We start from the raw sequence: 12,691 nt of genomic DNA on the forward strand, positions 1-12,691 counted from the left end.
ACCCACTGCCAGCTGCATACCCAGCCCTTCTCCACTTGTCAGTACACCCCTTCTATGGCATACTTTGACAATTTCTTCTGAGCTAACTTAGCTTCCTCGAGTTTTCTAGCATCCTCCTTCTTATTTTTCTCTTGTAACAATCGGCAATGATGCACGATAGTCAACTGTATCTCTGCCCATGGCTTTGCTTTCATTCCCACTAATTTCTTGAGCCGTCTCTGTACCTGCTCTGGTAATCCCTGACACAAAATGTGGTAAAATACTGGCACCAATTTCCCCCATGGCTCACTCATTTCCAAAGTCCACCATTCCTGAATACTTTGAATGTAAGCAAATGGATCTTCGTCATCTTTCATTTTACGTGCCATAATTGCACCCATACGTATCAGGATACTGTACCCTGAGTGCTCCCCAAATGTCTACTCTGCAATTATTAAATGGTGCTCCATCGTGAGCTGTGTTCTGTGCTGTGACACGAGTAACCTGTTCTCATCCAAATGTCATTAGCCGTTTCCCCAATAATGGCTGCTAGGAGACCCTTAATGTCCCCTATAGCTAGGGTATTTCCTCCTGTCATCTTTTCTAGCTCATTAATCCATTTTCATGCACCTGCCGTTAAACTAGGGAGTTTACATCTTAAATTATCCTTGTCCATTTGGGGCCAGGGAATATACTGTGGTCTGGCCCCTCCTTTCTCCAATAAGGGGAACTGCGTGAACCCAAATCCACAATCGGCTCTTATTGTCTGCCTATCCAAAGTGGAGAGAAAGGTTCCTGATTGCCTTCTATCTGGCGATAACCTCAACCTGTTCACATATGGTGGCAATTCACCCTCCCACTATGCAATCGTCCTTTAGGTCGCTCTGGGTACGCCATGGAATCTGGCGTCCTATCTTTAGGTTGCTCTAGATCAGACTATCTCACTTCCTTGTCTGTCTCCAAACATCCCTCGGGACCACATGCACTTTCTCCCTCCTCCCCACTGAAGGTTTCTCTGTCTTCATCTGACATATGTAGTCACCAACTAGTATGGCTTTCCTCCTTTTCATCCCTATTTAATGTCAGCCTGTCTAAAGACAAGGCTCTACGCTTGAGACTAAACAGGCTTCCTTCCTTGCCTTGTGACTGGGCAACTATAGATCGATCTCCTTTTCCTCTGTTTCCAGATTCACCTTTTGCCCTCTTCTCCTGATAATCTTTATCGATCCTATCTCCGATGCTTCCTATCTCGAAATTCCGATATAGGTTTACCCTAAATTCTCCTGGCATTACTCCCTGCGATGGGAGAAACTCCTCTATGTCGCCCCATGATATTACTGGACTCGGTTACATAAACTCTTTCTCAATGTGATCAATATCGCGTTCCCTCTGTCTCCTTTTTTGCTCCATTTCTTCATCTAATTCTCTTTGTTTCTTCGCTTCCCATCTAACCCTTTCCTCTTCTTGTCTTTTCTTCTACCTTCTTTTGTTTGCTCTACGCAGCTCCTCTTCCCTTTGTCTTTGCATTCTTTTATCCCATAATTTCTGAGCTTCTTCCTCTTCTCTCTTCTTTTGTAGCCTATCTCGTTCTTCTAATTGCTCTCTGCCTATTGTCACACTTCCTTTGCCCCTCTGCCCTTTCTTAGCTGGACCTCCTGATACTTCTGCTCTTGCCTTTGTCTACTCTTCCTTTTATACTCATCTTCTTTCAATCATTTCTCTCTTTCCCTGTCTTTTCTATCCTGCTTGTCTTGATCTTCCCCTTGCCTTACTTCCTCGATACTTTTTGCCATCGATTTTGAGCAGTATCTGTCCACCCATCAATTTGTTCTGTTCGAGCGTAACCTTGTCAGCTCTATCCTTTTCTCCTTTCCATCTCTTAATATCCCGTTCTATATCTAGGGTCACATTTGGTCGTTCACTTTTCTCCTCTTTGTATTGTAAGACCTTAAAGGTCTCCTCTTTTCCTTTAGCCTTTTCTGAGCTATCATCACTGCTGTAAACAGGTGGTTCATGTATCAGATTACTATATCCAGTCACCGCCTTTAATTCCCTTAATGGATACAATCCTTCATCTTTTGTACTATTGTCATTTACTTTGGACGTGGTAAGGGGAGCATAAGGCTCAGCACCTTCCTCCCTACACTGATTAAGCATCCATTTCCCAGGAGGCGCATCTTTCTGTTCCTCCTGGTTAATTTCACAAAGCTCTAAACTAGCTAGCCTTTTCTCCAATTCTTTCGCGGTGTACACAGCATGCAAGTATGTGGTCACCTGTTGCAAAACGGCTTTTGACAGCGATCCCCCCTGTGGCTATGGCATGAACATTTTATCTACTGTACCCCTGACCCATTCCGCACTATACTGTTTGAGCTTGGGTGCATGTTTTGGCAGTGTTTTGCAAAGATGCATCAGTGGAGTAACATCCTCCATTGCGACAAGTCTCAATTGACTGTCGATACTTACCGTTGATTTACACAAAATACGTTTAAAAAAAATAACAAATATGAGCACGCACCACCCTCACCGCTCAAAGCCTCTACTTTCTAAGTTACTCCAATCTACATGTTCAGTCAGCACCGTCATGACTACAAAGATAGATAACAACTTTTTCCTCTTTCTTAATCTCACAATTTTAGTTTTGTCATTCCTCTACACCTTTCTTCAACTTCAAAATACACAAACAGACTAGTCGACTTTACATATATCTTGTCATGACACTCCTTTTCTCTTAGCCCCTAAAATAATCCAACTGGAGTTTGAATCATTTCCTCTCATAGACCTGTCTACGTGCCGCCTAAGTACCCACTAGGGTTTTGAAATGACTCCTTCTTAAAGCTCCTTGAGCTTAGGACTCTGGGTTCCTTTTTGACACTCCTCGTACTTTATCTCTGATGCTCCTCGTCATATATTAACCAACCCCCTGTTACTTTATACTTTTACAACAATCCCCATTCCCTTAATTTCCCAGTCCCCTCAATCTACTCACCATTCGCCTTTCAGCTCCTGTCCCTCGGGATTGTCTCCTCCTCCAATTGTCGCCTTTTGTCCACTCAGTGCCTGTGGAAACCAGGAGGGATTTTGTGAAAGAGGGACTCGTCCCACCTGTATAGTCTTTTCTTGCAAGAGTTCTATATCGGCCGCTCTCCACAGGAAGCTTCGCGATCCTCCAGCTGAATGGCAGAGGACGCCCAATGTTCTGAAAATTCTAAAAGCCTACTAGTCGATGGCTCTTTAACCATCCTCTGCTACCAAGTGAACCCAGAGGTCCTTTAAAACAAGGTAACAGTATCTGAGATGGATGGGGATGCAGATCTTACTCATTCATCAATAATCAGACCGACTCAGGAAGTTTGGCTAAAACACAACTGTTTTAACTACACTTGTTAAACAGGAAGTACCACGGGCATCAACGGACGCTGAACAATATTTACTCTCAAGAGTTCCTCAAAGCATTACATGAAAAAATACAACTTTATACTAAAAATGTGTCATAAGTGATGTCATACTATGTGGCAAAATAAGAAAACCTACTAGGGGATGTGATAGGCTTAGAGGGCACACCTTAGTATACTTTCTGTAGGGCGGGGATCGTGATTGGATCTCCAAGGTCAGGTGGACAACTAAGCCCACCCCAGGTGCAATTCATCTTCCGTATCATGAAAATACATGATGTTCTATTGGCTTCTTACAGTATAGGGCTCCTTGCTACGTGGCCCTCTACAATTGGTTGGCATGCTTGTACCCTTCTGGAATATTCCACTCACTAGCAGTATGCAAGCTGGTCCCCCAGGTGCTGGGCAGTTGGCCTGGTTATGCCTACCCACCCAATTAGCCCAACATCCATCAACACTCCTGCTGTCTGCCAGTCAATTAGTCTTTCAACTCATCCCTGTGAAGGGTCACTGTGCCTGAGAATAAAAGGGAGTGAAGGCATGGCCTTATTTTCAGGTCGTAGTGTAGCTTGCCCCAAAGTCTATTGTCATCTGACCATTTGACTAGAGACCACGTTGTGAGCTTCTTCACTGCATTTAATACTATTAAATTAAGAAAACCTGGCACTTCTAGCGTTTTCCGATTAAACCTCAAACAGGAGCTCAGTTCGCTTCTCACGTTTATTGTATCTCCTCGATTAGATAAACAGGTTCATGGCGGCCCGACTCTTGACACTGGGCCAGTCAAGCCTTCTCGAATCTTCCTTCGCGGTCAGCTATTCTATTCTGATGCACCACACTTCCAGCCCTTTCATTCACGGGTTCCACGTTTGCTAAAATGCGTCGTGGACCATCCAGGTTCTATGCACACATATACATATTGGTGGCACCGCCTGCAGTCTATTCACTGAGTATAGCCAGCCTTATGATTACTTTGTCTACTTGCGTTACTGCATCTGTACATTTATGAAATAGTTTTGCATTTTCTTACGTGCTTCTTCGCACGTGCAATATTCATTCCACACATGAAACGTTGCTCAATTCTTTACTTTGCCATTAGATTCTATAAGGTCTATATTCTTTCTTCATTGGCATCTCTATGGGTGCGTAATTTCTGCTTCATATGACGTCACCAGTCTTCTCTTTCATTCATCTTCACACTTCATCTGGAACTTCTTTTGTTTTTGTACATCAGGCCCTCTGAATCAAGAGACTTTTAAGAAGTAAAGAGACCTGAACACAGAAGTTGGGAATGGAATTGTATCCTCGTGCCGCAGAAGCCAAAGTGTGTGCTTTGCCCGAGTGAACCGCCTTGCCCCGTGCTGAAAATGTGGGAAAGGAGGACAATGGTCCGAACATTCTGACATATAATTTTATGAACACTACCCTGCACTATTTGTAAATTAGTGGTAAGGATTGGCAATCATTTTTTTTAGTATAGGCCCTTTTACTTTGGCAAGACTCCACTAGGACTGCATTATTATTATTTGATGGTCGTAGCTTGCTCCCATCTGTAGATTTAGGTTTAGATAGGTGCCATCACACCCTTGCGAGAGTTCAATAAACACCCTTGAACTGTGGTCACTTGTGTCTGTCATACTGTTGATACCATGCCTTCCTTACACAGGATAGTGAACATCACCCTCATGCCCATAGAACAGATGCTATGTCAGCTCCTGAGGGAGCATCGAAATATGCCCCATAACTTGTCCGAAATGTCCCCAGCAGAGCGATTATTCGGTCGCCCAGTGCGAACGTGACTACCCCACGAACAACCACCGCGGAAAGAAGACCCTCAACCACAGGACATGTGGAACAATGACAATCAGGCGAAAGAAAAAATGGAATAATACACAGACCGGAGGCGCCATGCCCGAGAGTCTAGTCTACAAGTGGGCGATAAGGTCCTAACACGGCAAACACAATCCCACAAAGAGACACCACCGTTTGACCCACGGCCAATGACCATTACAGGAATGAAGGGGTCCATGAGATGGTCCAAGAGATGGTTGTCAAGTGACCAGGAACAGCTCCTTCTTCAGGAAAACGCAAGGCACGTCACCACGGCCCTATCAGGAATGGAGCAATGATGAGACCCGCGTCAGGGAAGAACGAGTCCGGAACCGAAGTGCAGATCGACCATGAAGTTGGCTCCATGGACGATCCAACCCATCTCCTATACAGAAGGAGGCCCTGTCGATGTATCAAGCAGATGGGGTAGGACAATGTTATTTTGAGGGGAGGTGTAGCGTTCTAGCTTCACTTCAGGTCACCGAGTCAGGTGACCTTAGCTCAGCGTGTAGAGCAGTCACATGACTGAAGTTGGAAAGAGCGCGGTGCAGGCGCGAATAACTCTGAGTTGTCTTTAACATGATCCTGTGTGGATGTCCTTCTTGCACGTGGCTGCGCCGCACCTACTTTACATGTGCCCGCCCTAAGACGCGACAGCTTCGTTTAGTGTTGCCTGTGCTGGCCCACTTGTACAATGGTGACATATATTGTGGCTTTCTGTGTTACACATGTTGCATAAATTTTGGGTCTTTGCTCCTGCGCTTGGTGTTATTGTTCTGGGGATGGAAGCTTGCCATTCTGCTACCCGTGTTGGCATGTTGTATGAGTGATGCTTGTGCGGCTGACACCTGCCGTGGTCCTGGTTGGGCAATGCCTTTGTGTTTCTGTGGGTTCATTTCCATGTTTGTAATTGGGACCTTAGTACGTTACCGGCTGGACGTTTCTTGTCCTGTTGTGGTGGCTGGCCTGGGTCTCTACACAGTGCTTGCTTTACTGGTATTTTTCCCTACGTGGCCTTCTGGCATTCACGATTACAATTGCTTCTCTGCTGGCTTTGTCTCTCGGTGGGCACACATGCTCGCGGCAGTTGCTTCTCTGCTGTGGCTGTCCCTCATTAGGCCTTGGGGCCTGTAGTCCCTGTGTCTCTGTGCAGGCTGGGTCGGCGTGTCCTTGTTTTGTATTGAAATGGGTGCTGGACCCACATCATTTCTTGTGCTCTTTGGACACGTTGGGTGGGCTATTCTGGGCCCTCTGATGCCATCACCTATGATTGTTCCCCCTCGGTGCATGCATATTGAAGGTTCATACTGCATCTCCCACTGGCTTTTCTGGGTGTTGGATGCACTCACCATGACGGTTGTACCATTTCTGGATGCCTTACAGCTTATGTTGGCATAACAAGCTTGTTTGGGTCAGATGTTTGGGTAATTGTTTCATCTCTTCATCATTGTTAAAGTTATGTTCGTATTGTATTGGTGGCAATTGGTACGCGTTGACCATGTCTCCTCAGTAATCCACACATGCCTGCTTTCCTATTAGGTTTATTTGTTTGGCTACTGTAGGCTATGTGGTTTCTGAGCTGTTCAACTTGTCTGTCTGATGCTGCTGTAGTGCCTTTATGTATTGGTTGGCGTTCGTACTGGGCTCTCCTCTTGGAGTGTGGCTTTCCCTGGTTTTTCCCTGTGGTGGTGCTGCTGGCTACTTACTATCCTCTTGTTTCCTACCCACGTTTAAATTGTGCTATTAGTGTAGTGGTAGTGCTCCGGTTTTGTGCCGGTGTCCTGGATCAGTGTCTGGGAATGGCCTGCTGAGGCACCCGGATGGTACTGCCACTCTGCTGTCTACGTGGGCCATCTAGTTCATGCTTAACAGCGTGCCGATGCTGGGTGTGGTGTGTGTGGCCGCTGCACACTGTTATTGCTCGTTGTGTGACAACTGCTGTGTGCGGATTATTACCAAAGTTGCCTAACACGACTTTGATGTCTGACTGTGTCTGTGCAATTGTGTGCCGGGGCTCTGTATTGTGTCCCAGGGTTTGAGCGCTGCTAACTCCCCTGCCATTTCGGCTCTGCACGGTTGCTGTTGCCCCTGTGCTGTCTGTGTCTCCCAGCAGTTGCTTCACTGCTGTGGTGCCCTCAGTGATAGTTGTCCCTTTGTGGGTTTGCAGGCGGGGCCCGTGTGTCCTTGTGTTGGGTTCCCCTGCTGGTGGCTCTGCATGACATTCTCTCTCTGGTTCGGCTGGCGGTTCTATGGCAGCTGTGGATACCTGCTCACCTGTTTATCCTGCAGGGGCACGTGGCCTCCTGTATTTTTCTGGTTCTCTTTGAGTGGCCTTTCTGGCACTGGGGTTGTGGGGTCCTGTGGTGCTTCATTGCTTGTCCCACTAGAAGGTGCTGTGTCCCACTCACCGGACCCTGTTGTTTTTGGGATGTCCCTGGTGGGCCGGGCCGTGGTGGTCAGGGTGGAGGACACATCGGCTTTGGCTTGTGTTCCCTGGCATTGCAGCGCTGGTCGCTCCCTGTCTGCCCTGGTCTCTCAGTTCGCTGCCTGGGGGGAGTTGCCTCTGGTGGCCACTCATGTTTGTGGGGTGGGTATCTCTCAGCGGTTTGACTTGGTTGGTGGATCCCCCTCATCCCGGATTCTGGTCCTGTCGGCCTGGGAATTATTGCAGTGTTCTGCTGTAGGTTCGGGAGTCCCACTTCTGGATCTCTTTGCCTCGCAGGTCTCGGCTTCTGCGGGTGGGCGGGGCCTTTGTCGTTCACGTTCTGCAAGCCGTGTTAGTTTTCCTTTTTCAGTATGTGTAGTTCCGTCGCTCTGGTTGCCTGCTTGTTCTGTTTGGCACTGCTGGGGCTGAGTGGACGGCCTCAGTGGTTTCCTTCTGCCGTTTATTTCCAGCTGTCCTCTCTGTGGATTATGTGTCTTCGGGTTTGTCTGTGCCTTCGGGTGCCCGGGGTCATTCTGCAAAGGGCTTGGCAGCCTCCTGGGCAGTGATTTGTGGTCTGCTGCCTAGGCGGTCCGATGCACATTTCCTGCCACTACCAGCTGGATATTTCTCACTGCCATAGCTCTCAACTCACACGCTTTTGGCGGGTGTCACCCGCCTTGTGAAGGGCTGACTCACCAGCCAAGCCTCCTGCAAGCCCATTCATTCCAATGGGCGTCTCACCCGCCAAAAACAAAATCGGGTGATTACACCCGCCTTTGTGTCACAAATGGTTGAGAGCTATGCACTGCAAGGTTGGCTCCTTTGGGGTTGGGGTGTTGTCTTTTGGCATTGGCTTCTCTGGGGGTTTTGTGTGCTGTGTTTCTGTTACAGGACTTCTGTCTCTCTGTGTTTCCTTTGGGACCTCTCCCCGTTGGCTATCCTTTGGTATACCTCAGAGGTAAGTACTGGGGCGAGGAAGAGAGATATGGAGGTAATGCTATGATTACTTACCAGTAATCTTCATTACTCCTAGTCCTACTCTTCCTTGTCACCGTACTGACGCCCCTTCTCTGCCTCCCTATGGGGAGGGTCTCTTGCTCCAGCTTGGACATTAAGAACTGGGGCTTGTGGGTGGGGAGGTGGCATTATGGAAGAAAAGAAAAGAAAGTGAAGAAGGGTTCCTGCATCGCAGACGGGGCCTCAAAGGTAAGTACTGTGACGAGGACGAACATGAGTAGGAGTAATCAAGGTAGCATTCTTGTATAGTACCTGCTGTTTTCACCTAATACATGCAGTTGTACAAGTCTCAGTATGCACTACCACGGGAGACAAAAGTCAAGGGCTGGCTGATTGTCTTATACCTGATTTAGTGTAATTTGAGATTTCTGTAATATTGTCAAATGCTTTATTCTACATTTAAGATCTAAAAATGCAGCTCAGGAGTCATCTGATTTAATCACTGATTGAGACAGGCTTGCAGCTTACTTTGAGGGAAGCAAAGATAAAGAAGGCAACTGGGGCTTTAAATGAATGTGTGCTATATCAATGCCAAATAGTAAATATTAAAAATTAACAGAAACAACTGATCAGAGAATAGAGTCTCTAATTGTCTGAGGTGTCTGCTGCAGCCACATATTATTAAAAAACTCCTTAAAATAAGATAATGCATGAAAAGACTCAGTAATTGTTTCCAGAGTGGGGAATTCTGTGAGCACAGGCCTGGGACATCTTATGAAGGCTCTGGCCGGGATCAATTTACTATACTTTTGTCAACATTTTAAAAGGGCTTCAGCTCCTATAAGTAAGAGGTCAGAGCTGTCCTGTTTCACCCACTAAAATTATTAAACAAGAGATCATAGTCCCTCCCTGACCCGATGGCGATGTCTTGTTCTCTGCCTTTAGCTACCTATCTGCAGCTATGGTTCGTTGTTCACTGTTGTAAAGTGCATGTTACAGATGTTACTGACTCTTTTCTAGTAATGAGCTCCATAAAATCAAAACTTGTCATGGCGCTTACTTTTTCAGCCTGCCGTGCCTTTCTTCCATGGCAGGCCCACTGACGGTTGCAGGATTGTCCTCCTCGACATTTCTGTCCGGGCTGCCCTCGGTCCCTGGGGGCCACCATCTTGGCCACAATGTGACTGTTGAGGGCTGGTAGCTGCTTTCCGCGCATACGCTGTACAGGCAGTGTGGGTCGTTGCCCTAGGCAGCCTGTATGCGGGCACACTGATTCCATTGGACACCAAACGCAATAAAAGCATGGCGGGTGTCAGCCTTGGTGGTCGCAACCTCTTTCTGTCCAGAGGTTATGCTGTTGAGCTCCTGCTCAGTTCCTGTTTCCAGAATTGACTGATCCTCCAGCTCTCGTGCCAGATCAGTTTCCTGGAATCAGCTCTTGTTGCCAGCCTTCTTCTTTCTGCCTTACCTTCCTGATCTTGCCCCTTTCTGCTGAGGTGCTGGGTCATCTTGTGACCCTCTTGCTTTTCTGCTTTCCTTCTCTTTCTTTTCTTGCTTTCTCTACTCCAGTGGCCACCCACCCTCAGTGCTTTGCACTGCTTGGCATCACATAAATTGTGGGCTGTCCTTCCTTTATGCTGCTGGGGAACTGCTTCCCTTCCCTAGTGTAAGGAAGGCATGGTATAAAACAGTGAAGAGAGACACAAGTGATCACAGTTCGAGGGTGTTTATTGAACGTCAGTGGGTTGGTTAAACGCCTATCTAACCCCAAATCTAAGGATGGGAGCAAGCTGTGAACATCAAATAATAATAACGCAGTCCTAGTGGAGTCTCTGTCAAAATAATAGGGCCTATACTAATTAACCTATTGCCAATCCTTACTTCTAAATACAAATGCTGTGGGAAAATAATGTATGCAAAAAATAAAGTGTTCAAGAAATGATATGTCAGGATAGTTGAGCAGTTGGCTTCGCTTTCCCACGTTTTCAGCACGGGACAAGGCAGCACGCTCGAGCTTCGCACACACTCTGGCTCCTCTGCCACGAGGAAACAGTTCAAAGCATAGGTATCAGGGTCTTCTGCCCAAAGTCTCTCTCTCAATAACAGTCTCTTATTCCAGAGGGCCGGATGTAACAAACAAGCATCAAAGTTGCTTTCTTCTCAGGAATTTCACATTCACAATATTCACAATTGGTCTCCCTCGTTCGGGCTCGGACCATGTAATCTCACTTTCTTAAGTTTTTGATTGTGCAATGGGTTTTGCTTAAACCGTTGCAGGACCACTTTGATTCATTTAATTTCCCATTACACTCTTTTACTTTCACTTCTGCTACTTCTTGGCTGGATATCTTACAGAGATCTTCGATTGAGCACACTTGCAGTGCCGGACCACTCTGCCACTTGTATTGTATCTTTCTCTGTTAAAGTTAAAACATCCATAAGCTATTTAGTTTTCCTTGCATCTTTCATCACATGCGTTACTAATCTTTGTTCTTGAGCTCTTTATGCAATGTTGCCACTTTCAACCATGACTTCAACACAGACCGACGGCGCCTGACACCAGTCTGTGAATCGCAATCGTGCCGATTTCGGCGTTAACATCTGGATCTGCCATAAGATGGCGGATTAGATATCACCTGTACACGATACATTATTCAGATAACCCCCCAATACGAGCCGAACATGCCATCAGCTTTTTTTTCGGACTCAATCCAGGAGTAGGATCACCTATTTGTATCGGGAAAGCAAAAATACTTGTGAAAACCATGACCACTTATCAATGGGTCGTATTCATGCCCACCTCATATTCAAGAATTTCTGACAAATGCAATCAAAGAAATGCTGGCTTTACTTATAAATACTGTCATTACGCCCTGAAGACGGCCTCGTCAGGTTGAAACACGTGTTGGCGTGACATAGTTCCTTATATGAAGGCGTGACATAGCTCCTTATTTGAAGTCAATACAACTGTCTATTTGATTTGTACCCTAACGCATGAAGACAACATTGTATGAAGTCAATACAACTGTCTATTTGATTTGTATCATAATACAGAAACTTACCTTTATATACCTATATATGGTCTCCTACTTTTATTCACTTTTCGAACTAAAAACCCTACGAAATAATACAACTTGGTAGGATACTAAGATTGTATGAGCACAGTCTGTGAGGTTAGCACCCCACCTGACATATTCAACACAAACCGGTCTTGCATCGGTCTGCCCAACTCACCGGCTGTGTTGATCTTTCTGGCTCTGCTTTGATCTTGGCGCAAAGGACAGTACCACAGCATCAGCTGCTCCTCCCTGAGTCGGTCAGCCATGCAGGAGGGCCCAGGGTATCTCCAACACACAATGCAGGATTCTCCAGTCTGTTTTCCTGGCCTTATGCGTTTAACTCTGAATTACTCTTGAAAGTAACGGTTTCTCGCCAGAAAGGTCAATTGTATATCCCTCCTTGCGCACCCTTCTTGGTTTGCCGTTTTTCTTCCCTCATTCAGCTGTCGTCTGTAAAATACTGTCCCTTTGTGTGCTTTGCCTCGCTCAGAGTATGCTTTTGTGCTCTGCCTTTTATCCGTATAGGGAAGTTTAATGGAAATCAGGTGTGAGTGTTTACCAGTAATTGCCTGACCTTGCCTGACCATAGTAGTGGGACATGTCAGGTACACTGCTCGGGTGTGAGTCTGTTTTCTCCCAGAGCGGGCTGTTCGTTTAAAAGTGTTCTTGAAGGGAAAGGGGGGGTTAAAGTTCCTTCATATCCTACCGGGTAGGATGGGGTAAATGTATTACAGGGGGGGGATACCACGTTTCGCCACTAGGTGCCCCACTCCCGCTCCCCGAAGAACCCTCACCCAGGTGATCCTACCACACTGGTCCACCCCCAGGATATGGATCGAAAGGCAATGGCCGTGCCCTGGCCACCTGAGAGAGAGACCCCCAGGGACTAGCGGGTGGGACACATTCTGCTTTCTCACACTAGCTAGTGATCACCTTCTGGCCAGGATCAGGAGGTGGAATCCCTCACAGCACAAAACCAGGACCAGACAGACGGCAGTTTCCTACTCTACCTTGGATCGACAACTAAGCTGGCATTCAGGTACGTG

This window comes from Ambystoma mexicanum, chromosome 11, assembly GCF_040938575.1.
Source record: "Ambystoma mexicanum isolate Mex_15411 chromosome 11, UKY_AmexF1_1, whole genome shotgun sequence".
NCBI classification, from domain to species: domain Eukaryota; kingdom Metazoa; phylum Chordata; class Amphibia; order Caudata; family Ambystomatidae; genus Ambystoma; species Ambystoma mexicanum.